Genomic DNA, 13,056 nt, shown 5'->3' with positions numbered 1-13,056 from the left:
TATTAGCTATACAACCTTGAAAGAGACCCTTAATCTCTCTGTCTAGTTCCCACACCTGCAAAATAAGAATAAAATGAATCATTTAACTATTACTACCTCATATGATTGCTATGTGAATTTAATGAATCAATGCAGGTAAAAGCCTGTAGAACAAAGTCTAGTGAATAGTATATAAATACATGAACAGAATATTATTTTTTAGGAATATTTTAAAAAAATTCTACCTCCCTATATCTCCCCTCCCTTCAAATTTATGCATTTGCTTTCCAGACAGAATGTGATTTTTGGAGTCATGTATCAAAGGGCATATGAAGATAGAAGTGTAAAAAAGTAAATGAGTGGATTCAAAAGAGATTGCGTGAAGCTGGACAATCAATTTAATCTCAGTTTATTCATGAAAATGATATATTTTTTAAAAAGAATACATCATAAAATCACAAGCTATGAATTTGAACGCTTGTTTTTCTTCTTTGGGAAATTGATTTTCCTGTGGTCAACAATAAAATGGAGACAATTATACATGCATTAAATAGCCTGAGTAAACTGCAACAAGGATAACATATATTGTTACTAGTGAAAAGCATTTTATGGTGATGGTAACGTAAATTCCTTTCTCTCCAGGGCTTGCTATTGGATTTCAAGTTCAAAGAGGATCATGATTTATAGAACTGCCCACTTCACCAGGAATGATTGTTTATCTATTGTAAGGTTGTTCAGTTCAGTTCAGTCACTCAGTCCTGTCTGACTCTTTGCAACCCCATGGACTGCAACATGTCAGGCCTCCCTGTCCATCACCAACTCCAGGAGTTTACTCAAACTCATGTCCATTGAGTTGGTGATGCCTTCCAACCATCTCGTCCTCTGTCGTCCCCTTCTCCTCCTGCCTTCAATCTTTCCCAGCATCAGGTTCTTTTCAAATGAGTCAGTTCTTCGCATCAGGTTGCCAAATCTTGGAGTTTCAGCTTTAGTATCAATCCTTCCAATGAATATTCAGGACTGATTTCCTTTAGGATGGACTGGTTGGATCTCCTTGCAGTCCAAGGGACTCTCAAGAGTCTTCAACCTCACAGTTCAAAAGCATCAATTCTTCAATGCTCAGCTTTCTTTATAGTCCAAATCTCACATCCATACATGACCACTGGAGAAACCATAGCCTTGATGAGATGAACCTTTGTTGGCAAAGTAATGTCACTGCTTTTTAATATGCTGACTAGGTTGGTCATAACTTTTCTTCCAAGGAGTAAGCATCTTTTAATTTCATGGCTGCAGTCACCATCTGCAGTGATTTTGGAGCCCCCAAACATAAAGTCTGCCACTGTTTCCTCTGTTGGAACATACATAATTAACTGACAATTCTACGTGGTTTACAAGAGACATATCTAAGATGGAAGGACACAGGCAAGAAGGTTAAGAATAAAAATTTATAACATGTAAATTCTAAATGAAACAAAAATAAAAAGTGCTTGTAGCTATATTACTATCCAACAAAACAGACTTTAAGGATAAAGCAAAGTGAAGCTGACTAAAATTATCATCATTTTGTAATGACCATAATTATTTCAGAAGGAAAATATAGCAATTTTGATTTAGCTTACACTTGAGAATGTAGCTGCAAATTTTCTGTTTAAGTACAGGTTCTGTCACTTTGAGCTTGAGAAATAAACTCTATCTCAAATAAGAAGAAAATGTAGGAAAGCTACTGATTAGATCATAAGCCTGGCAGGAAATTTACAAAATTAGATACACAGAAAGAAAGACAGCAATGCTAAGTTTCAACTACTGCATCATGATTATAATGCAAGGGACAGTCAGGTTACAATGTCACGTGGACACAGCTGGAGCAGCTGACACCAACACTATGGCTGGATATAGCTGCTGACACCACTGGATTTCCTGGGCAATTCTGGAGGCTCTACATGGATGGGTGAATCCTAGACCTTTCTCATCACTTGAAAAAGGAGCCCAAGAATCCTAATCATCAAATCCTTTCAGGCTAGAAATTGATAGATACATACTAACATATATAAAATTTTTCTAAATGGATGGTGATTGAGAAAATTAAAAAAAAATACATACAAGTAAAAATTTGCTTTTGCAAATAACAGAACAAACATGACCTCTACAACTACAGCACAAAGCTAAAATATTCAACTTTTCATGGAAATTACTACCCTAATGGATTTCAACTTCTTTTTTCATGCCTAACCTAAATGGATTCCTGACATATTTTTTCATCAGTAGGGAAGGTGGCAAAAATATCCTTAAGTAATTCAAAGTGCAAAATCCAATCTCCAAAACAATTAATAGGTTGTCTCAATTTTCTTCCACTTTTATTGAGCCACTATTGATGTAGAGTTCTGTGATCCTTTGGCCTAAAACAGTCACCATAGCAGAGCTTGCAATTTGACAGGACAAAAGACAAGCTGACAGCCATTCCTCAAGCAAGCATAGACTGCCTTTCCAGTGTTAAGCTGAATTTGACATTTTAATTTAAAAGGTATTTTAACATAGATTCACACACACACACACACGCACACACACTCACTCATGCACATGCACACACACACACACACACATACTCTGCTATTACAAAATCAGTGTTATCTTACCTGAAACAAAAAGAAAAAAAATCTCCTGATATCCAAAAGGCACTTTTTTTGTAAGAAATATATTATGACTCTATATCCATGAATCCTGATAGATTTAAAAATAATGTATTGTAACTAGTTTACTATTGTAATGTATCTCATCACAACAGGAAATAGTAATAACTAGTAAGAATCAAGAATGAATTACTATAAGTACAGAATTCAAATTCCTGTTGCTATAATTGTTTACCAGTTTAAGCGAAAGGATGTGGAAGTGTGCATGCGCATGACTGTTATAACACATTAATAAACAGGAATCATAAATATATCAAAAAGTATTGCATTAGTTTTATTTTTAAGAAGGAAAACCTTAATTTGCTAATGAGGGTTATTTAGAGAAATAGAAATAGCATTATATTTGGTTTTACAAAACAACTAGCACATAAATTCTGAACAAAACATATTTAATAAGTAAAAGAAAATATAATGTCACTATATGGCCTATTCAATCAAATAAGGCAGCGGCATAATCTAAAAGCATCAAATTGACTAAAATAGCAATTTACATTATACCCTGCACCATCTTGCCCATGAAATCAGCCGTTTGGCATCCAGAGTCAGCTAACAGCTTGTCTTGGACCAGTTGGTTGAAACATGAATGTGGAACTGACTAAGGAATCCAAGCATGTCTGGTTTGGTATGGGGGCCTTGTGAGGAGATTTGAGGGAGGAGTATAACCAATCCCTCATGGATGCCAAGGAATTATTGTACTTCTTTTCAGTGTACTGTCTTACCATATTATATTTTGTTAGGAAAATAAAAAGAAAAATTCCACTAATTCCAAATTAGTTACATTTTTAGAAACTATGCTAAAATTGGAGTCATTGAAGGAGAAAAACAACCAAGGCAATTTACTGTAATTTTTACTACATCTTTGCTATATGAGAACAGTTAAAAAAATAAAAGATGCCTCTGTGAAAACGGGAAACAAAAAATTATAAGATAGATTGGGGAAAGTTACTAGAGTTTGGTATGACTTGGTTCTAAACATTTTTGGAAAGACTGTTGAAATTTTTGGCCAGAAACCGAGAAACCAAGGTTGCCTTAATCATAGGACTGGATGCAGCATAATTAAGACTGGGGCTGTAATTAAGCCCGTGATGAATAATTGAATGCTTGTTGAATGAGTGAACTGGTTGACCAATTTGGATTTAGCAAGAGTTAAGGGAAGAAAAGTTGAGAGCTAAAACATTGGTAGCGTCACTAGAAATTTTTCAGTCTATCAGCATCTTTTTTAATGAAATACAGTTCTATTATTTTCTTTCCTTCCATGTTATTAATTTCATTAAAGTTTCAGGAATACAAAAGCAACATTGAAGTATCAATTGCATTTCTATACATTAAGCATAAACTCTCAGAAAAAAAAAGAAATTAAGAAAACAATCATTTTTATAATAACATCAAAAAGAATAAAATACTTGATGATGAATTTAACCAAGGAAGTTAAAGACTTGTACATTGAAAACTACAAGACATTAAGGGAAGAAACTGAAGAAGACACACGTGAATGGAAAAATAGTGTGTGTTCACGGATTGCTATTGTTGTTTGTCTAAGTCATGTCTGACTCTTTTTGACTCTGTAGCCCACCAGCCTCCTCTGTCCATGGGATTTCCCAAGCAAGAATACTGGAGTGTGTTGCCGTTTCCTTCTCCAGGTGGTCTTCCAGACCCAGGGATCGATTCTGCATCTCTTGCATTGGCAGGCAGTTTCTCTACTGCTGAGCCAACAGGGAAGGTCTGTGGACGATTTAGTATTGTTAAAACATCTGTACCAGAAAAAGTGATTTACGGATTTAATAAAATCCATGGCAAAATTTCAATTGCATTTTTCACAAATGTTGGAAAAATAATCCTACGAATCAAATGGAACCACAAAGATTCAAAATAGCTAAAGCAATCTTGTGGAAGAAGAAAAAAAGTTAGAGGCATCATACTTTTAATTTTCTATTTGTATTAAAAAGTTATAACAATCAAAACAGTATGATACTTGCATATAAAGAAACACATAGACCAATAGAACAGAATGAAGAACCCTCAAATAAACCCACACATGTATAATCAAATGATCTTTAACAAAGGTGCCAAGAATATAAAGTGAGGAAAAAATAGCTTCTTCAATGAATACTGTTGAGAAAACTGCATATTCATATACGAAAGAATGAAATTGGATCCTTATCTTACACCACATACAGAAATCAACTTGAATTAAAAACTTGAATTAAAAACATAAGACTTTAAATTGTAAAACTCCTAGAATAAAATAATAAAAATAATTTCTACCTCGGTCTTTACAATGAATTTTTTATATGACACAAAAGCACAGGCAACTAAGAAAAATGAACAGAGAAAGTAATCAATAAAATTTCGTATGGAATAGGAGAAAATATTTGTAAGCCATATTTCTAATAAAGGATTAATATCCAAAATATATAAGAAATTTTTATCACTTATTAACAAAAACTAAGCACATTAAAGATGAGAAACTGGAGAAACTAGAACCTCAGGCTAGTGGCTGTCGGTCCTGTACCTCCTCCTACGTTCACATCTCCGCTGCCGCCACGCCCAGAGGTGGTCTCCTCCGGGTTGAGGCAAGCACTACCATCAGCCGCATCCGTTTCCATGACTATCTGGGAGACTCACTGGGAATTCTCTTCTCCCACCATCGGGACTTCATCCCAGTGTGTACCACGGAACTCGGCGGAGCAGCAAAGCTGGCATCAGAATTTGCCAAGAGAAACGTTAAGGTGATTGCCTTTTCCATAGACAGTGTGGAAGACTATCTTGCATGGAGCAAGGATATCAACGCTTACAATGGTGAAGAGCCACAGAAAAGTTACCTTTTCCCATCACTGATGATAAGAATGGGGACCTTGCCATCCAGGTGGGCATGCTGGACCCAGTAGAGAATTACGAAAAGGACATGCCTGTGACCGCTCATGTGGTGTTTATTTTTGGTCCTGATAATAAACCGAAACTGTCCATCCTCTACCCAACTACCACTGGCAGGAACTTTGATGTGATTCTCAGATTAATTATCTCTTTCCAATGACAGCAGAAAAGAAGGAGGTCACCCCGGTTGAATGGAAGAGCGGGGACAGCATGATGGTCCTTCCAACCATCCCTGAATAGGAAGCCAAAAAGCTTTTTCCTAAAGGAGTCTTCTCACCAAAGAGCTCCCATCTGGCAAGAAATAGCTCTACTACACCCCCAGCCATAGGCTCGCAACGGAGTTGTTGCTGGAGCTACCCACTTAGCACCGTGAGCGAGAGGACAGCAGAAGTCCCATGTTTCCCCACAGCAATCCATTAAAAACATTCTGGTTTGATCACAGCCAAGGTCTTTAGGTTGCTATACTACTGGCTTATTAAATGAAAACGGTTCTAAAAATTTCCTGGGATCCTTTGTGCCTTCAGCAGCTTTCTCCTCCGTTCATATATCTTCGCAGTCTCTGCTGACTCTCTTAGAAATTTGAGACTCATCTTGGATCTTTGCAGGGTTTATAACCAAGAGGTGGTATCAGTTTATGGTCGAAAAAGCCTGCCTTGCTCCATCATGGTGTCGGCCAAAACGCTCATTTCACTTTTTAAAACCTGAATGAACGTTTTGGCCAACCCAATAGAATGACTATCAGGGGTTTGTTTTTAGGGGTGGTTTGTGTTGTTGTTGTTGTTGTTTTAGCTATTCTAATCAAATCCTCTGTTACCCATTTTGGGAAGGAATACAACTTGGGGTTCAACTTCCTCTGTATATATCTACATGTGTAGCCTAAGAACTTAAGAGTAATCTGAAAGTTCTTCAGTATTCCATGTTTTGATCACAACTGGGGGAAAAAAAAATTTTTTTTTTCAATTCATTAGTTTTCTAGTAGATAAACGAAAGATGAGCCTAGAGGAGAATCTTTAAATGTTTTGCTATCAGGAAAATTTTTCAGTAAATTTCTACTGAAAGCAACAAACTCCAGAAAAGGTTCCACTTGCCTGCCAGGGAGGAGTAGCAGAAGGCACATGAGCAACATGACCGTGCCAGGTGCCTTTCTGACAATTTCTGGATGTCAGTCTGCTCTATGATACTGTGCATATGGAAGGGCCCACCGTGGGAAGAGGGGAGAGGAGGACTGAAAATGTTTTATTATAGCTCTATTCTTGCAGTGGGGGACGGAGATGTTTTTCTGAATTTTGCTTCTTGCTGCTGCTGCTGCTAAGTCACTTCAGTCGTGTCCGACTCTGTGTGACCCCATAGACGGAAGCCCACCAGGCTCCCCCGTCCCTGGGATTCTCCAGGCAAGAACACTGGGGTGGGTTGCCATTTCCTTCTCCAATGTGTGAAAGTGAAAAGTGAAAGTGAAGTCGCTCAGTCGTGTCCGACCCTTAGCGACCCCACGGACTGCAGCCTACCAGGCTGCTCCATCCATGGGATTTTCTAGGCAAGAGTACTGGAGTGGCTTACCATTGCCTTCTCCGGAATTTTGCTTCTTAGGGATCAGCAAATAAATTCTTTGTCAAAAACATGGGGAAAAAATGAGCAACTGTAAAATAGACATTTTTTCAAAGAAGACATGTGCTCTTTGGTGAACACGTGCTCACCATTACTAACCACCAGAGAAATACAAATCAAAACAACTGAGATATCACCTCAGGCATCTTAGAATGGCTATTATTAAAAGGTCAACAGATAAAAAATGTTGGTGAGAAAGTGGAGCATAGGAAACTCTGGTATACAACTGGCAAGAATATAAATTGGCACAGCCATTCTGGAACACAGTATGGAAGGTTCTCAAAAAAATAAAAATAGCAGTACTATGCGATCCAGCAATCTCCCTTCTGGAAATATAACCAAAGGAATTGTCATCAGGATCTCAAAAGATACCTGAACTCCTGTGTTCATTGCACCATTAGTTATCACAATAGTCAAGATATGGAAATAAACTAAATGTACTTCAATGGATGAATGAATAAAGAAAATTTAGTGTACATGTACAAGGGAATATCACTCAAACTTTAAAAAAGAAGGAAATCATGTAATTTACAACAACAGCATTCTAAGTGAAAAATAAACCAGACACAAAGTCAAATAGTACATCATCTCATTTCTGTGTGGAATCTAAGGTAGTAATATGCAGAAGCAGAGAGTAGAATATTGGTTGCCAGGAGACTCACAGAGAGAAATGAGGTGGTGATCAAAGTTTCAGTTATGCAGGATAAATAAATTCTCAAGATCTGCTATGCAGCATGGTGCTTATAGCTAATAATGCTGTATTGTATACTTAAAATTTGTTGAGGCAATCGTGTCTTGCCACACATAAAAAATATTAATAAACAAAACTTTGTGAGATTATGAATATGTTTATTACCTTGATTGAATTGAAGGGTAGCAAAATATGCTATCCAAAATTTGACTGTAGGTGTTTAGAACATGCCAAGCCCAAATATGCTTCTTTGGTATATTGATTATTTTGATCTATATGTATTTGAAAAAACACCTAATTCAAGGAGAAGCTTTCTCTGAACTCTGACTGCCTAAAGACAGAGCCTTTAAAAGAACTCAGCTGTCATAAATCTCCTTTCTGGGAGTTTCATCAACCAGGGAAGATTGACTCATCACAGGAAAGGAGACTAGATGTGGATACCACAGCCAGACAAACTTTGTCAGAAACCATCATACTTCCCATCTATTATTCTGAATATCCATTCATCTTTCCAAAAAACACCTTTTACTCTCTTCTAAGATACTTCATCTTTTGCCCCCTTTCCCTATGAAAACAGTTTATAATCCTGAATTCTAAGCCACCTCTTTGTATTACTCATTTTCCCCTGGATATCTCCCAAAATGCATATGTCATACATGTTAATAAACTACTGTTTGCTTTATCTCTTTTGTTATAGAGATATCTGCTAAGAATTCAGAGGGTAGAAGGAAAATTATTTTTCATCCCCTGTGGTGGTGATGGTTTCACAGTAATTAATATGTGTGTATGCATAGTGGCTAACTCATGTCTGACTCTTTGCGACCCCATAGACCGTAACCCACCAGGCTCCTCTGTCCATGGGAGTTCCCCAACAAGAATACTGGAGTGGGTAGCCATTCTCTTCTACTTAGGATCTTCCCAACCCAGTGATCAAACCCATGTCTCCTGCATTGGAAGGCAGATTCTTTACCACTGAGCCACCTGGGAAACTCTCACAGTTGGACACAAACTCAGTAATGTCTATACATTAAATTTGTATAGCTTTTTTCATATCAATCATATTTCATTATGTTTTAAAGTTCATACCAATATAATTGGTTTTAAGAACTTTCACATGTATATTACCTTAAACATATTCCCCAGTTAGAGAAAAATTATTACCTTTTGGCTGAGAGGTAAGAATAAAAGAAAAAACAGAGAGCTACACATACTCATGCTCCATTTCTAAAAACTGAGGCCTATCTGAATTATGCAAAGTTATCATTTCCTTGCTTTCTGAGGAAAATAGTTTGAAGGCTAAGATCAAACCTTAATCATCAATATAATCCCCCCTCAAGAGTGCTCATCCATTATTTATGGCATTGTATTTTACCTCAAGTAATTGTTCTGTAAATATTTACAAATAAATTAGTAAAATTTAAAGTCAAGAAGAAGAAGATGATGAATGATACCTTGGGTAGAATGTCAAAATGGGTAAATAGCTAAACTTAAACAAAAGATAGCCACTCACAGATTTGCTCAGATAATCCATAATGTTGAGAACAGGTGGATACAATTTTTTTTCAGTGAAAAGGAGGCCAAGAATAAGTCTTCTTTTTATGGTAGCATGTAAACTCACACATACTCATCTGCATGTTTAAATTGCACACTTATTGTTTCTTATGTGGCAGAATCATGCTACATGTATTAATTTGATGCTTGCAATTACTTTCTATAGGAGAGCCCAGCCCTTATATAATCACATCCTGCTAAACAATGCATTTCTTCAAAGTCTGTTTTTCATTCCAAATCAAATTGCTCCCTCCCTTCATTTGACATCGTTTCTCAGTACTTTATTCAAGTCACAAAATGATTTTCTCATTGGGGCTTCCCTGATGGCTCAAAGGTAAAGAATCTGCCTACAATGCAGGAGAACCAGATTCAATCCTTGGACCAGGAAGATCCCCTGGAGAAGGGAATGGCAATGCCTCACCCCAGTATTCTTACCTGGATAATTCCATGGATAGAGGAGCCTGGTGGGGGTGACAAAGAATTGGACATGAATGGATGGCTAATGCTTCATTTGACATTTCAATATATTACAGAGATTTTAATTATAGCAATTTTAAAGTTTTGTTTAACTTAGTTTTCAACTACATGCTTTTTAACTATTTATTCCTTGGATATAAAAATGAACCCTGAAAGCATTTGTATTAACATAATAGTTCATTGCATGTTGAATGAATGATGAAATTTTTGTTGAATAAATGAATGGGGAAATTCTTTTTTCTTTTTTAAGTTTAAGGCAAAATTTTTTGCCTATAGTTAGCAAAACAGGTGTGAATATCAAAAACTAAGGTGACTTAGGTAGAATGTTCTACTTTCATAAACTAAATTGAGAAATATATAGACAGGGATTAATTTAGACCAATATAACAAAGAATATGCGTTATCACTCCTAGTGTGGGTTAGACAACATGCTTCCTCTATTAATACTTCTTTACAGACCCCATGATATCTTAGCCTTCAGTAGAATTCAAGAAATATTTTGCTTTATACCTGGTAGGTGAAAAGAGATTTGGATAAAAGAAAGCATTTTAGGAAAAAGGAGAAAAAAGATGGTAGTGTGTCTCTTTTCTTTATCTCACATGGATCAAATTTGAGCATCTTGAATTGAGGAAGGAGGGCCCCAAACTTTTAGAGTTATAGAAATAACCTATAAGTCTCTGAAAGTTGAAAGTGTTAATCACCCAGTCGTGTACGATTCTTTGACCCCATGAATTGTAGCTCGTCAGGCTCCCCTGTCCATGGAATTCTCCATGGACAATACTCCAATACTGGAGTGGGTACCCATTCTCTTCTCCATGGAATCCTCCAAAACCTGGGTCTCCTACATTGCAGGCAGATTCTTTACCACCTGAGCCACAAGGGAAATAGTATTTAAATAACACCATGTGGCATCAGGTTGGCAAGAAGCCCTTTTCCTCCATTGAAAACTCTGCATCATTCTGACCCTCCAAGGAAGAAATAGCCTCCAAAAATTGGGAGACAGCTCCCCTGCTGGCATTTCAGGATGGCAAGGTGCTGTGTGGTAAAGCTTTCCATAAGCCAGAGAAGCAGGTGTGGGCAAGTGGAAACTGAAATAAGAGAGTAATACCAGAGTAACACAACATGATGACTGCAGCTTATAAATTCACAAATGGGTATATGCGAAGAATTTTTCTTATAGGACACTGAAGGGGAGAGCTTGCCCACATAGGTCAGGGCCATCAAACCAAAAGTCATTTGAGTGGACAAGAGATGGAATTGCCAAGCAATTTTGAGCATTCAGCTGAAATTGGAAACCGTAAATCTGCCCCATCTGACAGAGTTATGTAGTTTTTTTTCCAGCAAAGCTCAGGAGTGGGGAAAAGTTTTTGATTAGAGAGATCCAGTTTGGGAGTGTGTTTATATGAAAGCAGCAAAGCAGGAGAAGGAAACTGAAAAGAAGTATGACCTAAATGTCCAATCATGATGATGCATTTAGTTTGGAAAATAAAATCAAGAAGCAAATTATAATCTAAAAATATATGAAGGGATTTAAACACTGAAGTGAATGAAAAAATGTATTCAGTGGAGACAAGTTTGCTATCAGATAGAGCGATTTGAAATTAATGATTTAGAATATAGTTCAGTTCAGGGAAATAATAAATCCTGACTGTGGCCTCAGATGTTTACTGAAGAAAAATAAAGTGAAAGTTATTGCTATAGAAGAGATTAAGAAATTGTGAAAACAATTGAAGTTATTCAGGATAAGGCAAGAATGGGAACAAAATAAAACAAAGTGAGTCAGATGTATATTCTTCCCAGAAGGCAGAAATTTGTCTACAAAAAAAAAAAAAATGTATTGATGAAGAAAAATTAACCCTGTTTCAAATAATTCAAAAATCCTATTTATTAAACCAATTAAACATTTTTTTATTTACGGAATGGTACTATTGGGTATGTGTACTTCCCAGGTGGTGCCATGGTAAAGAACCTGCCTGCCAATGCAGGAGACATAAGAGATGTGTGTTTTATCCCTGGGTCAGGAAGATCTCCTTGATAAAGGAATGGTAACCCACTCCAGTTTTCTTGCCTGAAGAATCCCAAGGAAAGAGGAGCCTGATGGGCTACAGTCCATAGGGTCACAAAGAGTTTGAAATGACTGAAGCAACTTAGCGCGGGCACACACACAAACACACACACACACAGACTATTGGGTATATAGTAGACCTCCTTCCGGGCAACACAGATATCTGGGATCCCTTCTAGTCCTTGAACTATTGACAGGATTTTGCTGCATCTGATTGGCAGATGAGGGGAGCAAAAGAGTGAAGAGGTTAGGTTGAGATGGAGGTGGTATATTTCAAGTCTGATTACTTCACTGGCTGGAACTCAGTTGGTTCTAGGTAATTTCAAGAGAGTTGGGAAACTTAACACGGTTGTGTACTGGAAAGAAAACTATCTTATGTGTCTCCTTTACTCTAGATACTTCATTTTTGGTTGTCAAATATGTAGTTTTTTTTCCTTGCGCCAAGGAATTCTTGAGACCACAGTTCTTGCCCTACAGTTCAGTTCAGTTCTGCCACTATCTGCCTGGAGTTAGCATCGCCTACAGGTTAAGGATTCAATCAACCTCATCACTCCATCTCAGAAGTCATTTTCTAGACCAGGCTGTTATCTATGTCTCTGAGCAGCAGGTTGTAAATTGGAGGACCCTCTCCTCAGGTTCAATTTCTTTCCTAGAAGGTCTCCCAGAACCCAGTACTTACTAGAAAGAGTTTACCCACTAAGTAACTGGCTTAGAATAAAGTGTTAAACGCAGGACCAGCCAGGTGGAAGAGTAGTGTAGAGTAAGGTATGTGGAAACGGGCTCTGAGTCCCCATACCTCTTCCAGTACCTTCACATGGAGCTGCCATCCATCCTGTTGGATTTTTATGAATACTTCAATAGCTGCAATTGATTAAATCATTGGTTATCAGTGACTGAACTCAGTATCAAGCTCCTCTGCTCTTCCCAAAGATGAAGGTAGCAGTGAGACTGAAACTTTCAACCCTCTAATCATGTGGTTGGTTTTGCTTGCAACCAGCCCTTATCTTTAGGGACATTCCAAAAGTCATTTAATTAACAAACTCAGATATTGTTAAAGGAGCTTGTTATGTATAATGAAAGATGATTATTATAATTATCAACAGTTATTTAAGCTTATAAAATCAACTCAT

At 37.1% G+C, this 13,056-nt stretch overlaps 1 pseudogene; it reads left to right on the top strand.

The window, feature by feature from the left end:
* Positions 1-4,072: 4,072 nt before the first annotated feature.
* LOC129561719 (peroxiredoxin-6 pseudogene) lies at positions 4,073-5,902 on the top strand (annotated as a pseudogene).
* The last annotated feature ends 7,154 nt before the right edge of the window (positions 5,903-13,056 follow it).

Source organism: Moschus berezovskii, chromosome 5 (assembly GCF_049115385.1).
Source record: "Moschus berezovskii isolate FMDL1 chromosome 5, NW_MosBer_1.0, whole genome shotgun sequence".
Taxonomy (NCBI): Eukaryota; Metazoa; Chordata; class Mammalia; order Artiodactyla; family Moschidae; genus Moschus; species Moschus berezovskii.
This window is presented reverse-complemented; position numbering and strand designations above follow the sequence as displayed.